Source organism: Littorina saxatilis, linkage group LG10 (genome assembly GCF_037325665.1).
Source record: "Littorina saxatilis isolate snail1 linkage group LG10, US_GU_Lsax_2.0, whole genome shotgun sequence".
Classification (NCBI taxonomy): Eukaryota; Metazoa; Mollusca; class Gastropoda; order Littorinimorpha; family Littorinidae; genus Littorina; species Littorina saxatilis.
This window is the reverse complement of record NC_090254.1, coordinates 27,546,877-27,565,788: the sequence shown is the minus strand read 5'-3', so window position 1 is coordinate 27,565,788 and position 18,912 is coordinate 27,546,877.

Here is an 18,912-nt window from a genome sequence, read left to right as displayed (position 1 = left end):
AAAGCAACATTAACATGAACATTAACATTAGCGGTGTCGTGGCTGTCACGAGCGGTTTTAAACGCGGCAGTATGTGCCATACTGAGACAAAATGGACACTGAGGTTGCAGGAGGATCACAAGGAAGTAATTTTTTGTTGTTGTTTTGTGTGTGTGTGTGTGTGTGTGTGTGTGTGTGTGTGTGTGTGTGTGTGTGTGTATTTGCCAATCACATCATTGTGGGGCTTTTAATCCATAACATGCATCCGTCTACAATGTATCATCATTCATCCTTCAACATGTATAATAATAATGTAAATGGCAAGTATACAAGACATATATACAACATTAGGACTTAACCGACAGACGGACATTTTTTATTTTTATACAAAGTTTATATTTCTTGACAACTGAAAGTAAATCATTGCACATGTGGTTTATTCTTTTCTTTTTTTTCTCAATGGAAATATTCCTTATATTTACAAATCAAATTTTCTACTTAATATTTGAAACTCGAAAATTACAAACACTGATCCCCGACAAGTTGTCTTTCTAAAAATACTAATACACATTTTCCCAATTAATATTACGTGATTTACAAAATTTCTCATCTTTTTACAACAACTTGTGTCTTGATAGCTCCCCCGAAATCGGCGTATGCTGCCTGAATGGCGGGGTAAAAACGGTCATACACGTAAAATCCACTCGTGCTTAAAACATGAGTGAACGTGGGAGTCTAAGCCCATGAACGAAGAAGAAGAAGAAGAAGTGTCTTGATAGCCAAATATTATATCCTGTATCTTAAAGTTAACCCTTAATCCAGCCTTTTCCTCTATCCAGTTTTCTATCTTCGTCCAAAACAACTTTACCGGTATGCACTCATAAAAAAAAATGTTCAACAAAATCAACTTCCGTACAACATATACAACATCTGTTATTCTCCCCGACTTGCATTTTACATTGTAAAATATTTGTTGGATATATGTTTTGCAAAATTTTCCATTGCAATTCTCTTAACCTCACTTCTTTGGAAACATAGGCAAGGGTCCAAATTTCCTTATCTACTTGTACACCAAACTTCTTCAACCAAAAGTTATATACACAAGGTTTTTCTACAGCAGTATCTACACTTTTCTTTTCTATCATTTTTCGTATTTGGCTTATTTTTATCATATACAGGCTACCATCAAACATTTGCTTATCCATCTGGACAATAATATGTTTATTTTCAATCGAATTAATCCATACTTTGGGTAATGCGTTTATTAATGCCCAATAATCCAATAAAATGTTTGCATTATTCTTTCCAATTTGTATATATACCTCTGCTGCTGACTTCAATCTCTTTTCTTCCACTATAAACAAATCACTTACTCTTTCAATCCCAGCTTTTTTCCAATAAGAATAAAACAACATTTTCCCTTTATACCGAATCAAATCCACAAAATCTGTTTATAATCATAAACTTGTAACTCAAATGTGTCCACACTACCCTCTGCCAAAATGGGCTTCCAATCATTGTCAATTTCAATTCCTTACTCGGTTTAACATTCAAATCAAAACAACCATACCCTGAAACAACATGTCCCAGAAACCATAGTGGTATAAACGTCCAATTTTCTCCCTTTTTTTCATACAAACGTCCGACCCATTGTAAATAAAAAGACTCTTGCATACTGTGCACATTTAGCATTTTCAACCCACCTTCACTTATTTCTTTCTCCATTACTTTTCTTTTCACTTTTTCAAATGCTTTTTTATTCGAACACTTTCTCTGCCAAAAAAACTTATAAAACAATCTATTTAACTCTGTCAAAACCCGATCTGGCAATCCAATCGTCTGCATCACAAATACTAACTGTGAAATAAAAAAACATTTGATTATTACAATTTTACCGTGAATCCTTAAATCTCGTCGACTCCAAATCTTAATCAACTTCTTAATCTTCTGAACTCTTAATACCCAATTCTGTTCAACATTTATCACAAGGAAGTACTTGTTTTGATGTATGTGTTTGTATTTTTGTTGTTTTCACTCTGTTTTATTGTCTGTTCGTTCTATTTTCTCTCCCACTGTGTCTCGTACTGTCACTGTGACAGTGTCAGTCAGTCTGGTGTTTTTGTTTTCACGGTTTGTCTACTTCACTAAACCAAATGGCACCAAGCATTTCAACAAACTACCAAAGACTGTACATCTATTTAAACATGTTATTATGATTCTAAATATAATTGGGTATTAACATGATGGGTTCACCTTTAGAGGAACTGAAGGTTTTTTCCTTCAATGCAAATGGCCTTGCAGATTTTAAAAAGAGGAAGGATGTATTTGCTTTTTTGAGAGAGCAAAACGGTAACATATTTTTGTTGCAGGAGACACATTTGAAATACGATCAGGAGAATACTGTAAGATCACAGTGGGGCTTTGAGTGTTTTGTAGCAGGATGCGACTCTGGAAGTAAAGGTGTTGCAGTGTTGTTTCGCAACAACTTTGAATATTGTGTTCATGATGTTGTTCGAGACGAGAATGGTCGTTTCATTATTCTGGATATTGAAATGATGGGCAAGCGCATGACTCTTGTGAATGTATATGCGCCTAGTGCAGGCGATCACCCTGAATTTTTTCAAAGCTTGTTTGAGAAGATTGTGTACATGGATAATGAATTGATGGTTATTGGTGGAGATTGGAATGTTGCACTGAATCCAAGAATTGACTCAAACCAGCCCAAAAATGTGTACCGTTGTAAAAGTAGAGAAACAGTTTTGGAGTTTATGAATAAGTACGATCTGTGTTTGTTTGTTTGTTTATTTGTTGCTTAACGTCCAGCCGACTACGCAGAGCCATATCAGGACGAGGAAGGGGGGCATGAAGGGGGCCACTTGTCAAGCGATTCCTGTTTACAAATGCACTAACCCATTACTTGTGTCCCAGCAGGCTTTAGTAAAACTACATTAATACCTACTGGAAGATTACCAGTTTCCAGTATGTTAAAATAGGCTTAACCTATCTACTGCTGGACTTACATCAGAACACTAACAGATTAAACTATACATGAATCGCGAGACAAGCGGCAAGAGAAGAGATTTTTGGAAAAAATACAGGTGAATGAGCAAGAAGGCAGAAAAAAGAAAAGAATTCATGAAGAAAAAGAGAGCATGACAGGAAAGAGGAACCAAAAATCTACCTAACAGCAAACTAGAAAGCTCCTGCGGTTCCAAAAACAGGAGGGGCCTTTAATTTCATAACCGCAGTGCCCCACTGCGGGACGATCTGTGTTTAGAACCATGCATCCTGAATTGAGAAAATTTACCTGGCGTCGCTTTAACAGTATACAAAGAAGCAGATTGGACTTTTTTCTTGTTTCTGATGAACTTTGCCTTGATGTAGCGAGTACAAGTATACTGCCTGGTTATTGTCCTGACCATTCTCTTGTATCGGTTGCCTTTAAAACTAAAATTAGAAAAAGACAACGTTCCCTCTGGTAGATAAAGTGTTTATGAACCTTGTAAAGGAAGTAATTTTGGAAGTTAAACGTGAGTATGTTGTTCCGGCGTATCACCCAGACTCAATTACACTCAATTGATGATAATGAATTGCAGTTTGTCATTGATGATCAGCTTTTTTTCGAAATGTTACTTTTGAAGATTAGAGGCAAATGTATTTCTTACGCATGTTTTAAGAAAAAAGAAGAGCATAAATTGGAAGCAAAACTTATGTCCAGCATTAAATTTTTGGAGAAAAATTTGTGTCAAGATGATGTGCATATTTTGGAACGCAAAAAAGAGGAGCTCAGAGCATTGAGAGGGAAAAAGTTAAATGGTACGATTGTTAGGTCAAGGGCGAAGTGGATATATGAAGGAGAGAAGAGCACAACATATTTTTGTAGTTTGGAAAAGAGAAATTTTGTGCAAAAATCCATGAACTTTTTGCAGAATGACTCTGGTGAATTAGTACACGATAGCGATTTGATAATAAAAGAAACGAAGAGTTTTTATGAGCGGTTGTATATGTCACGGGAGGATGACCTGATGCAGTTTAACTTAAGTGATATGATAACACCAACGGTATTGTCAAAAGAGGATAGTGAAAAAATGGAAGGTTGTATTACATTACAAGAAGCGTTGTTTGCATTGAAAGAAATGAAAAATGATAAAAGTCCTGGTTCTGATGGTTTTACCACAGAATTTTATAAATTCTTTTTCAAAGATTTGGGAGTTTTTCTTGTACGTTCACTGAACTATGGTTTTCAGACAGGAGAACTGTCTGCCACGCAGAAAGAGGGGGTCATAATTTGTATTCCCAAGGAAGGAAAAGATAAGCAGTTTTAAAAAAAATTGGAGGCCAATAACTCTCCTTAATATTGCCTACAAAATTCCTTCTTCATGTATTGCTAACAGATTAAAGGCAGTTATTCCCAAGTTGATTAGTAAAGATCAGACTGGTGTCTTGAAGGGAAGGTCCATTGGTGATAATAGTAGGTTGTTGTACGATACAATAGCATATGCAAATGAGCATAGAGTGCCTGGTCTTCTCTTGTTGGTTGATTTTGAGAAGGCCTTCGATAGCATTTCCTGGACCTTTATGCGCAAGGTTTTAAAAGCTTTTCAAATTGGAAAAGATGTACAAAGATGGATTGCAACTTTTTATAACACAATCAAATCATGTATGTCTGTGAATGGTTTCAGGTAAAAAGGGGTACCAGACAAGGGGATCCCCTATCTTGTTATCTGTACCTTCTCTGTGCGGAGGTGCTTGCACTTATGATATATCAAAATGTAAAGGTAAAAGGTATTAAGATAAGGAATGACGAAATTCTACTTTCTCAGTTTTCTGACGACACAACTTTTTTCCTTGATGGTAGTAGAGATTGTTTTGATGCTTGTGTTGAAACACTGCAGTTATTTGCATCAGTCTCTGGCCTTAATATAAATTTTAATAAAACCGTAGTTGTGTGGATAGTGTCGTGTTCTCGTCGTGTTGGACGGTCACATGCATATAAACAAACTGGTATGAATGAAGCAGACACAGGCATGGAGGGTTAGCGTGCTTTTTATTCCGCCATGATTCTCCCAAAATCCCCAGCAACCTTTTACGTCAGGGTTCTTGCATTTTGACAATAGAACACGGTTTTCAATGACGTCATAACATTACAGATAGGAGCCCGGTGTTTTTCAAATGTGAAATATAAACCAGAAATGAAATTAAATTGGAATCCTGCTACTTTCAAGGTTATTGGTGTTCTTTTTACATGTGATTTGAAAAAAATATTGTTGAATTGAATTTTGACATGAAGTTAAATTTAAGAAAAATACTTCAAATTTGGTCAAGAAGGAATATATCACCATTTGGAAAGATTGTGATAAAAACACTTGCAATGTCCAAAATAACCCACTTGTTAACAAACCTGCCGGACCCGGATGAAAATTTTTTAAAAGACTTGAATGCCATGTTGTACAGTTTTCTTTGGAATGGAAAAAACGATAAGATAAAACGTTTAACAGTATGTCAGTTGTATGAAGATGGCGGTTTGAAAATGATTGATGTTAAGTCATTCCTCGCAAGTTTGAAAATTAGCTGGCCAAAGCGCATATTGTGTAATGATGGAAAAGTAACACAAATTTTGTATGCAATATGTCCATTGGTAAGAAAAGTTAAGCAATATGGTGGAGAGTATGCAAATGTTTTAATGTTGAGGGTGAAAAATCTCTTTTGGGCTGACGTCTTAAGACATTACAAGATGTTGTATGACAAAAGTGTGCCCCTTACATTAGAACAGTTCGTTTCAGAACCATTACATTATAACAGAAGTATATGTAGAGCTGGTAAATGTGTTTGTATGTTAGATTGGATAGAAAATGGAATTGTTTCGGTGGGACACTTGTTAAGCGACAATGGATATTTAAGTTATGACAATTTTAAGCAACTATATCCAAATGCTTATGTTGATTTTGTGTTATATGAAGGCTTACTTGCCTCAGTAAAGGCATATCAGAGGAAATTGAAATTGACATTAATTAGATGAAAAATATGATGTAAGGGAGGTGTGTGTTTGGTCATTCTTGAGTAATAGCAGGGTAAATCAGATTTCTTATTTTTATTATTAAAGAACTATCACCAGTAACAGCCCTGGAGAAGTGGGAACGCGAGTTACAAATTAATATGGATAATGATTTTTCAATTTTTTTTTTAAAAAGTACAACTGACCAGAACCTCCGCTGGTTCCAATACAAAATTTTGTACAGAATTTTACCAACAGAACGTTTCCTGTTTTTGTGGAAATTGGTTGCAAAACACACCTACAGCTACAGATACAGCAGTATGCACAACCCCCCCTCCCGCCCCCACCGTAACAGTACAAAACACATCTACAGCTACAGATTCAGCAGTATGTACAACCCCCCCCCCCCTCAGCCCCCGCTGTACCAGTACAAAAATCACTTACAGCTACAGATACAGCAGTATGTACTACCCCCCCCCCCCCCCCCAGTGTAAAGTGCAAAAATCACTTACAGCTACAGATACAGCAGTATGTACTCACCCACCCACCCCCCCCTAGTGTAAAGTGCAAAAATCACTTACAGCTACAGATACAGCAGTATGTGCAACCCCCCCCCCCCCCACCCCCGCCGTAACAGTACAAAACACACATACAGCTACAGATTCAGCAGTATCATTATGCAACCCCCCACCCACCCACTCCGCCCCCACCCACTCCGCCCCCACTATAACAGTACAAAACACATCTACAGCTACAGATTCAGCAGTATGTGCAACCCCCCCCCCCCCACCCACCCACTCCGCCCCCAACGGCTATAACAGTACAAAACACACCAACAGCTACAGCTACAGCCGTATGTACAACCCCCCCCTCCTCAGTGTTAAAATGCAAAACACACTTACAGCTACAGATACAGTAGTATGTACACCCCCGCCACCCCCCCCCCCCCCCCCCACCCCGTGTAACAGTGCAAAACACACTTACAGCTACAGATACAGCAGTATGTACTAACCCACCCACCCCCCTAGTGTAAAGTGCAAAAATCACTTACAGCTACATATACAGCAGTATGTGCAACCCCCCCCCCCCCACCCCCACCGTAACAGTAAAAAACACACATACAGCTACAGATTCAGCAATATGTGCCACCCCCCCCCCCCCACCCACCCACTCTGCCCCCACTATAACAGTACAAAACACACCAACAGCTACAGATACAGCCGTATGTACAACCCCCCCCCCTCCTCAGTGTTACAGTGCAAAACACACTTACAGCTACAGATTCAGCAGTATGTACAACCCCCCTCCCCCACCCCAAGTGTAACAGTGCAAAAAACACTTGTAGCTACAGCAGTGTGTACACCCCCCTTTGAAACAGTACAAAACACACCTACAGATACACATACAGCAGTATGCCCCCCCCCCCAGTGTGATAGTGCAAAACAAACTTATAGCTACAGATTCAGCAGTATGTACAACCTCCCCCCCACCCAGTGTAACAGTGTAAAAACACCTACAGCTACATATACAGCAGTATGTACACACACACACCCTGTAACAGTAGAAAAAACACCTACAGCTACAGATACAGCAGAATGTACAACACCCCCCCCCCTAGTGTAACAGTGCAAAACACACTTCCAGCTACACATAAAGCAGTATGTACACACCCCCCCCCCCCCCAGTATAACAGTGCAAAACACACCTACAGCTACAGATACAGCAGTATGTACAACCCCCCCCCCCTCCCTGTAACAGGACAAAACACACCTACATCTACAGCTACAGATACAGCAGTAAGTACAGTACACACACACCCTGCCCCCACTGTAACAGTACAAAACACACCCACAGCTACAGATACAGCAGTATGTACAACCACCCCCCCCCCTGTTACAGGACAAAACACACCTACATTTACAGATACAGATACAGCAGTATGTACACACACACACACCCCGCCCCGACTGTAACAGTGAAAAACACACCTACAGCTACAGATACAGCAATATGTACAACCCCCCCCCCCCCTCCCGCCCCCAACGTAACAGTTCAAAACACACATACAGAGCTACACATTCAGGAGTAAGTACAACCCCCCCCCCCCCCATTCCCCCCCACTGTACCAGTACAAAAATCACTTACAGCTGCAGATACAGCAGTATGTACTAACCCCCCGCCCCCCCCCCCCCCAGTGTAAAGTGCAAAACACACCTACAGCTACAGATACAGTAGTATGTACAAACCACCGTAACAGTACAAAACAAACATACAGCTAACGATTCAGCAGTATGTCCAACCCCCCTCCCCCCACCCACTCCGCCACCACTATAACAGTACATACCGCTCCTACAGAAACAGATACAGCCGTATGTACAATCCCCCCCCCCCCCCGCCCTCCTCAGTGTTACAGTGCAAAACACACTTACAGCTACAGATTCAGCAGTATGTACAACCCCCCCCCCCCCACCCCAGTGTGATAGTGCAAAACACACTAATAGCTACAGATTCAGCAGAATGTACACCCCCCCCCCCCAAGTGTAACAGTGTAAAAAAACACCTGCTGCTACAGATTCAGCAGTATGTACAACCCCCCCTCCCCAAGAGTAATAATGTAAAAAAATAAACAGCTACAGCTACATATACAGCAGTATGTTCACACACACACACACCCCTGTAACAGTAGAAAACACACCTACAGATACAGATACAGCAGTATGTACAACACCCCCCCCCCCCCCCTAGTGTAACAGTGCAAAACACACTTCCAGCTAAAGATACAGATACAGCAGAATGTACAACACCCCCCCCCCCCCCCCCCCCCAGTGTAACAGTACAAAATACACCTACAGCTACAGATAGAGCAGTAAGTACACACACACACACCCCGCCCCCGCTGTAACAGTACAAAACACACCTACATCTACAGATACAGCAGTGTGTACAACCACCCCCCCCCCCCCCCCCCCACTGTTACAGGACAAAACACACCTACATCTACAGATACAGATCCAGCAGTATGTGACACACACACCCCGCCCCGACTGTAACAGTACAAAACACACCTACATCTACAGATACAGCAGTGTGTACAACCACCCCCCCACACACACACACGACAAAACACACCTACATCTACAGATACAGATCCAGCAGTATGTACACACACACCCCGCCCCGACTGTAACAGTACAAAACACACATACAGCTACAAATTCAGCAGTAAGTTCACCCCCCCCTCCGCCCCCACTGTACCAGTACAAAAAAACTTACAGCTACAGATACAGCATAATGTACTAACCCCCCCCCCCCTACCCACTCCGCCCCACCGTAACAGTACAAAACATACCTACAGCTACAGATACAGCCGTATGTACACCCCCCCCTCCTTTGTGTTACAGTGCAAAACACAATCACAGCTACAGACTCAGCAGTATGTACAACCCCCTCCCCCCAACCCAAGTGTAACATTGCAAAAAACACTTACAGCTACAGATTCAGCAGTATGTACACCCCCCCCCCCCCACGTGTAACAGTGTAAAAAAAACCACCTACAGCTACATATACAGCAGTATGTACACACACACACACCCTAGCTGTAACAGTACAAAACACTCCTACGGCTACACATACAGCAGAATGTATACCCCCCCCCCCCCCCCAGTGTGATAGTGCAAAACACACTTATAGATACAGATTCAGCAGTATGTACCACCCCCCCCCCCCCCCCAAGTGTAACAGTGTAAAAAACACCTGCAGCTACAGATTCAGCAGTACGTACAACCCTCCCCCCCAAGTGTAACAGTGTAAAAAAAACACCTACAGCTACATATACAGCAGTATGTACACACACACACACACCCTGTAACAGTACAAAACACACCTATGGCCACAGATACAGCAGAATGTACAACCCCCCCCCCGCTAGTGTAACAGTGCAAAACACACTTACAGCTACAGATACAGATACAGCAGTAAGTACACACACACCCCGCCCCGACTGTCCTACAGCTACAGATACAGCAGTATGTACACCCCCTCCCCCCCCCCCAGTGTAACTGTGCAAAACACACCTACAGCTACAGATACAGCAGTATGTACAACCCCCCCCCCCCCCACCCGTAACAATCAATCAATATAAGGCTTATATCGCGCGTATTACGTGGGTACAGTTCTAAGCGCAGGGATTTTTTTTCTTCAATTTATATTGCGCACATATTTAAGGCGCAGGGATTTATTTATGCCGTGTGAGATGGAATTTTTTTTTTTACACAATACATCACGCATTCACATCGGCCAGCAGATCGCAGCCATTTCGGCGCTTATCCTACCTTTCACGGCCTATTATTCCAAGTCACACAGGTATTTTGGTGGACATTTTTTTTTATCTATGCCTATGCAATTTGGCCAGGAAAGACCCTTTTGTCAATCGTGGGATCTTTAACGTGCACATCCCAATGTACGAAGGGACCTCGGTTTTTCGTCTCATCCGAAAGACTAGCACTTCAACCCACCACCTAGGTTAGGAAAGGGGGGAGAAATTGCTAACGCCCTGACCAAGGGTCGAACTCGCAACCTCTCGCTTCCGAGCGCAAGTGCGTTACCACTCTCGGCCACCCAGTAATAAGACAAAACACACCTACATCTACAGCTACAGATACAGCAGTAAGTACACACACACACCCCGCCCCCGCTGTAACAGTACAAAACACACCTACATCTACAGATACAGCAGTATGTACACCCCCCCCCCCCCACTGTTACAGGACAAAACACACCTACATCTACAGATACAGATACAGCAGTATATGTACACACACCCCCCGCCCCGACTGTAACGGTACAAAACACCTACAGCTACAGATACAGTAGAATGTACACCACCCCCCACCCCCGCCCCATGTAACAGTACAAAACACACCTACAGCTACAGATACAGCAGTGTGTACAACCACCCCCCCCCCACACTGTTACAGGACAAAACACACATACATCTACAGATACAGATCCAGCAGTATGTACACACACACCCCGCCCCGACTGTAACAGTACAAAACACACATACAGCTACAGATACAGCAGTATGTACACCCCCCCCCCCCACACTGTTACAGGACAAAACACACCTACATCTACAGATACAGATACAGCAGTATGTACAACACACCCCCCCCCACTGTTACAGGACAAAACACACATACATCTACAGATACAGATACAGCAGTATGTACACCCCCCCCCCCCCCACTGTTACAGGACAAAATACACATACATCTACAGATACAGCAGTATATGTACACCCCCCCCCCCCCACTGTTACAGGACAAAACACACATACATCTACAGATACAGATCCAGCAGTATGTACACCCCCCCCCCCCCCACCACTGTTACAGGACAAAACACACATACATCTACAGATACAGATCCAGCAGTATGTACACCCCCCCCCCCCCCACTGTTACAGGACAAAACACACATACATCTACAGATACAGATACAGCAGTATATGTACACCCCGCCCCCCCCCCCCCCACTGTTACAGGACAAAACACACATACATCTACAGATACAGATCCAGCAGTAAGTACACCCCCCCCCCCCCCACTGTTACAGGACAAAACACACCTACATCTACAGATACAGATCCAGCAGTATGTACCCCCCCCCCCCCCCCACTGTTACAGGACAAAACACATACATCTACAGATACAGATCCAGCAGTATGTACACCCCCCACCTCCCCCCACTGTTACAGGACAAAACACACATACATCTACAGATACAGATACAGCAGGTATATGTACACCCCCCCCCCTCACTGTTACAGGACAAAACACACATACATCTACAGATACAGATCCAGCAGTATGTACACCCCCCCCCCCCCCCACTGTTACAGGACAAAACACACCTACATCTACAGATACAGATCCAGCAGTATGTACACACACACCCCGCCCCGACTGTAACGGTACAAAACACATACAGCTACAGAAACAGCCGTATGTACAACCCCCCTCCGCCCCCACCGTAACAGTACAAAACACACATACAGCTACAGATTCAGCAGTAAGTACACCCCCCCCCCTCTGCCCCCACTGTACCAGTACAAAAAAACTTACAGCTACAGATACAGCATAATGTACTAACCCCCCCCCCCCCCACTCCGCCCCACCGTAACAGTACAAAACACCTACAGCTACAGATAAAGCCGAATGTACAACCCCCCTCCCCTCCTCGGTGTTACAGTGCAAAACACACTTACAGCTACAGATTGGGCAGCATGTACAACCCCCTCCCCCCCAAGTGTAACAGTGCAAAAAACACTTACAGCTACATATACAGCAGTATGTATGCACACACACACCCTGTAACAGGACAAAACACACCTATAGCTACAGATACAGCAGAATGTACAACCACCCCCCTAGTGTACACCCCCCCCTTGGTAACAGTACAAAACACACCTACAGCTACACATACAGCAGTATGTATACCCCCCCCCCAGTCACGGTGTGATAGTGCAAAACACACTTATAGCTACAGATTCAGCAGTATGTACACCCCCCCCCCCAAGTGTAACAGTGTAAAAAAAACACCTGCAGCTACAGATTCAGCAATATGTACAAACCCCCCCCCCTCAAGTGTAACAGTGTAAAATAAACACCTACAGCTACATATATACAGCAGTATGTACACACACACACACGCACACCCTGTAACAGTACAAAACACACCTGTAGCTACAGATACAGCAGAATGTACAACCCCCCCCCCCCTAGTGTAACAGTGCAAAACACACTTACAGCTACACATACAGCAGTATGTACATCCCCCCCCCCCCCCCCAGTATAACAGTGCAAAACACACCCGTGTAACAGTGCAAAACATATCTACAGCTACAGATTCAGCATTATGTGCAACCCGTCCCCCACCCCCTCCGCCCCCAATGTAACAGTACAAAACACACCAACAGCTACAGATACAGCCGTATGTACACCCCCCTCCCTCCCCCCCCGAAAGTGTACAGTGCAAACAAACCGCTTACAGCTACAGCAGTATGTACACCCCCCCCCCCCCGTTTGTAACAGTACAAAACACACCTACAGCTACACATACAGCTGTATGTATACCCCCCCCCCTCCCAAGTGTGATAGTGCAAAACACACTTATAGCTACAGATTCAGCAGTATGTACAACCCCCCCCCCCTCCCCCAAGTGTAACAGTGTAAAAAAACACCTACAGCTACATATGCAGCAGTATGTACACACACACCCTGTAAAAGTACAAAACACACCTACAGCTACAGAATCAGCAGAATGTACAACACCCCCCCCCCCCCAGTATAACAGTGCAAAACACACAGGCACACCCCCCCCCCCCCCAAGTGTAACAGTGTAAAAAACACCTACGCATATGCAGCAGTATGTACACTGACACACACACACCCTGTAAAAGTACAAAACACACCTACAGCTACAGATACAGCCGTATGTAACCCCCCCCCCCCCTGTAACAGGACAAATCACACCTACATCTACAGCTACAGAAGTAAGTACACGCACACCCCGCCCCGACTGTAACAGTACAAAACACACCTACACCTACAGCTACAGATACAGCAGTATGTACAACCCCCCACTGTCACAGGACAAAACACACCTACATCTACAGATACAGATACAGCAGTATATACACACACACCCCGCCCCGACTGTAACGGTACAAAACACACCTACAGCTACAGATACAGCAGTATGTACAACACCCCCCTCCCCCTCCTGTGTAACAGTGCAAAACACACTTACAGCTACAGCAGTTAGCAGTATGTACACACACACACACACACACACACACACACACACACACACACACACACACACACACACACCCACCCCCAGTATAACAGTGCAAAACACACCTACAGCTACAGATACAGCAGTATGTACAACCCCCCGCTCAAAAAACAAAAACAGGACAAAAAACACCTACATCTACAGATTTATACAGCAGTATGTTCAACCCCCCCCCCCCCTCCTCTCCCCCCCCCCCCCCACCACTGTAACAGGACAAAACACACTTACAGCTACAGCAGTGTGTATACCCCCCCCCCCTCCGCTGTATAACAGTTCAAAACACACCTACAGCTGCAGATAGAGCAGTATGTACACACACATCCCACCCCCTCCCCACTGTAACAGGACAAAACAGACTTACAGCACAGCTACAGATACAGCAGAATGTCCACACCCCCCCCCCCCCCGTCTCCCCACTGTAACAGGACAAAACACACCTGCAGCTACAGCTACAGAAATACAGCAGTATGTACACCCCCCCCCCCCTCCCCACTGTAACAGGACAAACACACCTCAGTACAGCTACAGATACAGCAGTATGTACACACACCCCCCTCCCCATTGTAACAGGACAAAACACCTGCAGCTACAGCTACAGAAATACAGCAGTATGTACACCCCACCCCCTCCCCTCACTGTAACAGCAAAACTAACACTGAGAGCCAAAACGAAATACCTTTACTCGTTTCATCCGTCGGTTGTCCTAGAGTTGACGTCAGCAGCTTGGACACACTTGTAGGTTTCCATCCGTCCTGGGACAGTTCTCCGCGCAAACACCAGTCTTCATCAGCGCACTGTTTAAATCCATTCGGCGAAAGATCCCTGGGGAAATACACAGTGTCAACTGTCCTGGTGAGTAGTGAACGAGGAAGAAGAAGAAGAAACTGTCCTGGTGAGTGAACTAACTGGCGAGTGGCTTTCCGGAACAGGTCACCCTTCGATGTATTTCACGTGCAGCACACTTGAGCCTGATATGAGTTCCCCTCAGACTCGTGAGAAAAGCATCGAAGTTTCCTAACAACAACACGATCATTACGCTCTCTCTGTGTGTGTGAGTGAGTGTGTATACGTGTGTGTGTGTGTGTGTGTGTATGTGTATGTGTGCGTGTGTATGTGTATGTGTGTGTATGTGTATGTATGTGTGTGTGTGTGAGTGTGTATGTGTGTGTGTGTGTGTGTGTGTGTGTGTATGTGTATGTGTGTGTGCCGGTGCATGTGTTTGTGTGTGTGTGTAAAACAGAGTGTGTATTGTGTGTATGTGCGGGGGAGGTGTAAGAGAGAAAGTGTGTGTGTGTGTGTGTGTGTGTGTGTGTGTGTGTGAGTGTGTATGTGTGTGTGTGAATGTCCGTGTGCGTGTATGTGTGTTTGTTTGTAAAGGTGTGTGTCACAGTGTCCGTCTATGTATGAAGTTTGTGTGAGTGAGTGAGCGTGGGTGAGTGAGTGTGTGTCAGTGTAGGTGTGTGTGTGTGTGTGTGTGTGTGTGTGTGTGTGTGTGTGTGCAAGGGTGTGCGTGTCCGTCTCTCTATGTGCGCGTGTGTGCATGTGTATGTGTGTGGCAGTGTGTGTGTGGCTTGGGGTTTGTACCTGTGTGTGTGTGTGTGTGTGTGAGAGAGAGAGAGAGAGAGAGAGAGAGAGAGAGAGACAGAGACAGAGTGAGAGAGAGAGAGAGGGAGGGGGGGGGGGGATTTGTCCTTCGCTGGGGGTATGCAGTGCCTTGGCATTGCACTTCTACTTGATTTATAGTTGTTTTTCTCCCTTTCCGGTCAAATTTCCTGATTAATGAATGTTAGATCTTGATTCAACAATTTGACGAGTGCCTGGTATTTTAACTTGTTTGAAAATTAAAAAAGTTGAGAAAGATCTGTTTTATACCCTGTAATTGACTCGTATTATCGAGACAAAGTGTCATAGAAATTAAAAATAAGGGAGTTATGATGCATTTTCAAAGAGCTATTGTGCAAAAGTGAACACTGATACCGCCCGATGTCAAACCAAAGCATTATACACGTTATATTTTTGAAAATGCATCATAACTCCCTTATTTTTGATTTCTATGACTTGTCTTCGAATTAGGTACAAAATGAGACTATGTTGTGAAGAAAGTAGATATACATATTTTTTTTTACATGCATATATATATATATGCTTTGGTTTGATGTCGGGCGGTGGGGGTCTAAAAGCAAGTCAGACATGCTTTCACTTTCGCCCTAGTATAGCTCTTGAAAAATGCACCATAACTCCATTAGTTTTGATTTCTATGACTTACAATTTGGTACATCGCCATAAAATACCCTACAATGACTATAAAGTCAAATATATAACGAATATAATGCTTTTGTTTGACGTCGGGCGGTGTCGGACGGAATCGGGTGGTGAGTACCCGTCGGACGATATTTAGTCAGCCCCGTGTGTGGGCGACACCGCCCGTTATCATGATGCATTTTCAAAGAGCTATTGTGCAAAAGAGAACACTGACTCGTTTTTCATTGGGCATTTTTCTTGATACAGCTAAATATCGGTGAATGGCGACTGTACATTTTTGGCATCTTCAGGTGCAACCCGGCCACGGTCGCAACGGTTAGTGGTTCTAATATCCCTTCAAACAGCCTGGTATGGTCCTTTAAATAATTCACCATTAATGCTGCAAAAGGTGCGAGTCCGTCGGAAAAGGATGACTAATCCCTGAACCCTTTGATTGCATATCGCAGTAAGCTTATGTTGCTAAATGCTCGATGCCAGAAACCGCGCACTGATTCTCAGGGTAAGCTATTACTTTCGGTTTCCACGCTCTTTGAGTGACGTCACAGCCAGTTCTCGTCTCTTGGCGGCCATTTCAAGGTCCCGTCGTGTAGCAGACGAATTCTGCCGTTTTCAAAGGACTCGTTTGCCGTTTTCAAACTACATGTATACCGCTCGCACGAGTCATGGACAACCATGTGCGCCTGGAATTGCATTGATCGCAAGAGAGTGTGTGTGTGTCAGTGTGTGTGTGTGAGTACACTGTGTGTGTACAGGCTGTGAGAGCTAGGCATACAATGTGTGTGTGTCGATATATACACTTACACTTACACTTGCATACACTTGTTTTTCCATCCGAGGCCAAGGGCCTATAGTCACAGTGGGTCTTTGTGTCGCAGCTCTTGTGTATTCGTTCCACCCACTTCTTGGGTGTCTTGACTGGAGGTAGTCAGCGGGAATTCAATGCTATATTGGTGCTCTCTCAGGTTTCCATCAAGCCTTCCTTTGAAACTGTTCACGGACGGGGCGTTGACTACATACTCTGGTAAGCTGTTCCAGTTCCCGACTACTCTCAGCCCAAAAAAGTTTTTCCTGATATCCAGGCGGGATGCTCTTTTTTCCAGCTTGTATTGATGGCCTCTTGTTCGGTCGTTCTTGCACTTTGGGAGCAGAGTTTCACTGTCCACGTTGTACATTCCGTGGGTCAGTTTGTACGCCTCAATGAGGTCCCCTCTCAGTCTTCTATACGTCAGGCTTGGGAGGTTCAGGGCCCTCAGGCGGTCTTCGTACTCCTTCTCCTTGAGTTCAGGGACCATTTTTGTGGCTCTTCTTTGAATGCTCTCGATGAGCATGGCGTCTTTCTTCAGGGAGGGCGACCAGATGATATATATATTAACTTATAAGTGTAAGAACATTCAGTGTGTGTGCATGTTAGTGTGCATCAGTGTCTGTCTTTTCGTCAATGAGACTGAGTACACCATGATGAATGAATGTGTGAGAATGCTTTGCACGCTTAAGTTCAAGATTACCTGTTTTCCTTCAGCAGACCGGGAAGATTGTCTTCCACAGATGTCGGCGTGCATATGTCAGCTTCAGTCGAAGCAAACACAAATCGAAAATGGAGGGCTAATTTAGTAGTAGTAGTAGTAGTAGTAGTAGTAGTAGTAGTAGTATATAGGGGCGGCTATATTTGTTAGCCGAAGGCCGCGAGGCCTTATTGGTGCCCCTTCTTTGTCAGATACTTTGCATGCCTAAATCCCTATTCTTTCAATGCTTTCAATCAAAGTCGTAAAAAAGGTTAAGAAATTTTGGAGAATTGTCCAAGAAGTTTTTGAAGGCGTCTACTGTGGGTGCGAATGTTATGTTAGCGGGTAGTGCATTCCAATTGTTAGCAACTCTATGAGAAAACGAAAACTTGCGCTTGTTAGTCTTGCAGTGTTGAAGAAAGATTTTTCCCTGGCTGTTTCTGGTGTTGTCGGCTGTCTGCTTGAATGTGAATATTTTGTGCGGCATGTCAATATCATCCACCCCATTTATAATTCTATGTTTGTATTAGGTCACCCCTTGTCCTCCTTCCCTGAGAGAGTGGAGCCTGGTCTAAGTGAGTCTTTCCGCGTAAGACTTATCACGGCACTCCTTTAGAATTTTAGTTGCTCGACGCTGCACCCTCTCAATTGTCTGAGACTGTCTCTTGAGGAATGGGCTCCACACCACATTTGCATATTCCACCAGTGGTCTCACAAAGGCTTTGTATAGCTTTAAGAAGGTGTCCTTGTCAAGAAATGAGAACGTTCGTTTGATAATGCCAATCCTCTGATTAGCTTTTGACACAACTCCTCGAATATGCGGGTCGAATGACAAATTGCTGTCGAAAACAACACCGATGTCCTTTTCCTCATCACATTCATTTATTTTTTCAATAGCATCATTGACAGTCATCACGTAGTCATATTTGGGATTCTTTTTACCAGAATGCAGAACATTGCACTTTGAAACATTAAAAAATAATTTCCATTTATTTGTCCAATCCTGAAGTAAGTGTATGTCTTTTTGCATGACTGAACTGTTTGTTGCTTTATTGTACAGCTTTGTATCATCCGCAAATATCTTCACTATACCACTAACCACATCTGGTAAGTCATTTATAAACACTGTAAATAGAACCGGCCCCAAAACGCTGCCCTGTGGAATTCCGCTGAGAACTGCTGCTTGGCTCGACGTTGCCTGTCCAACTCGTACCCTCTGGGACCGGCCACTCAAGAATGACCGAATCCAGGAAAGGACGCTGGAACTAAACCCATACGAAGCAAGCTTTAGGAGTAATCTCTCATGCGGCACAG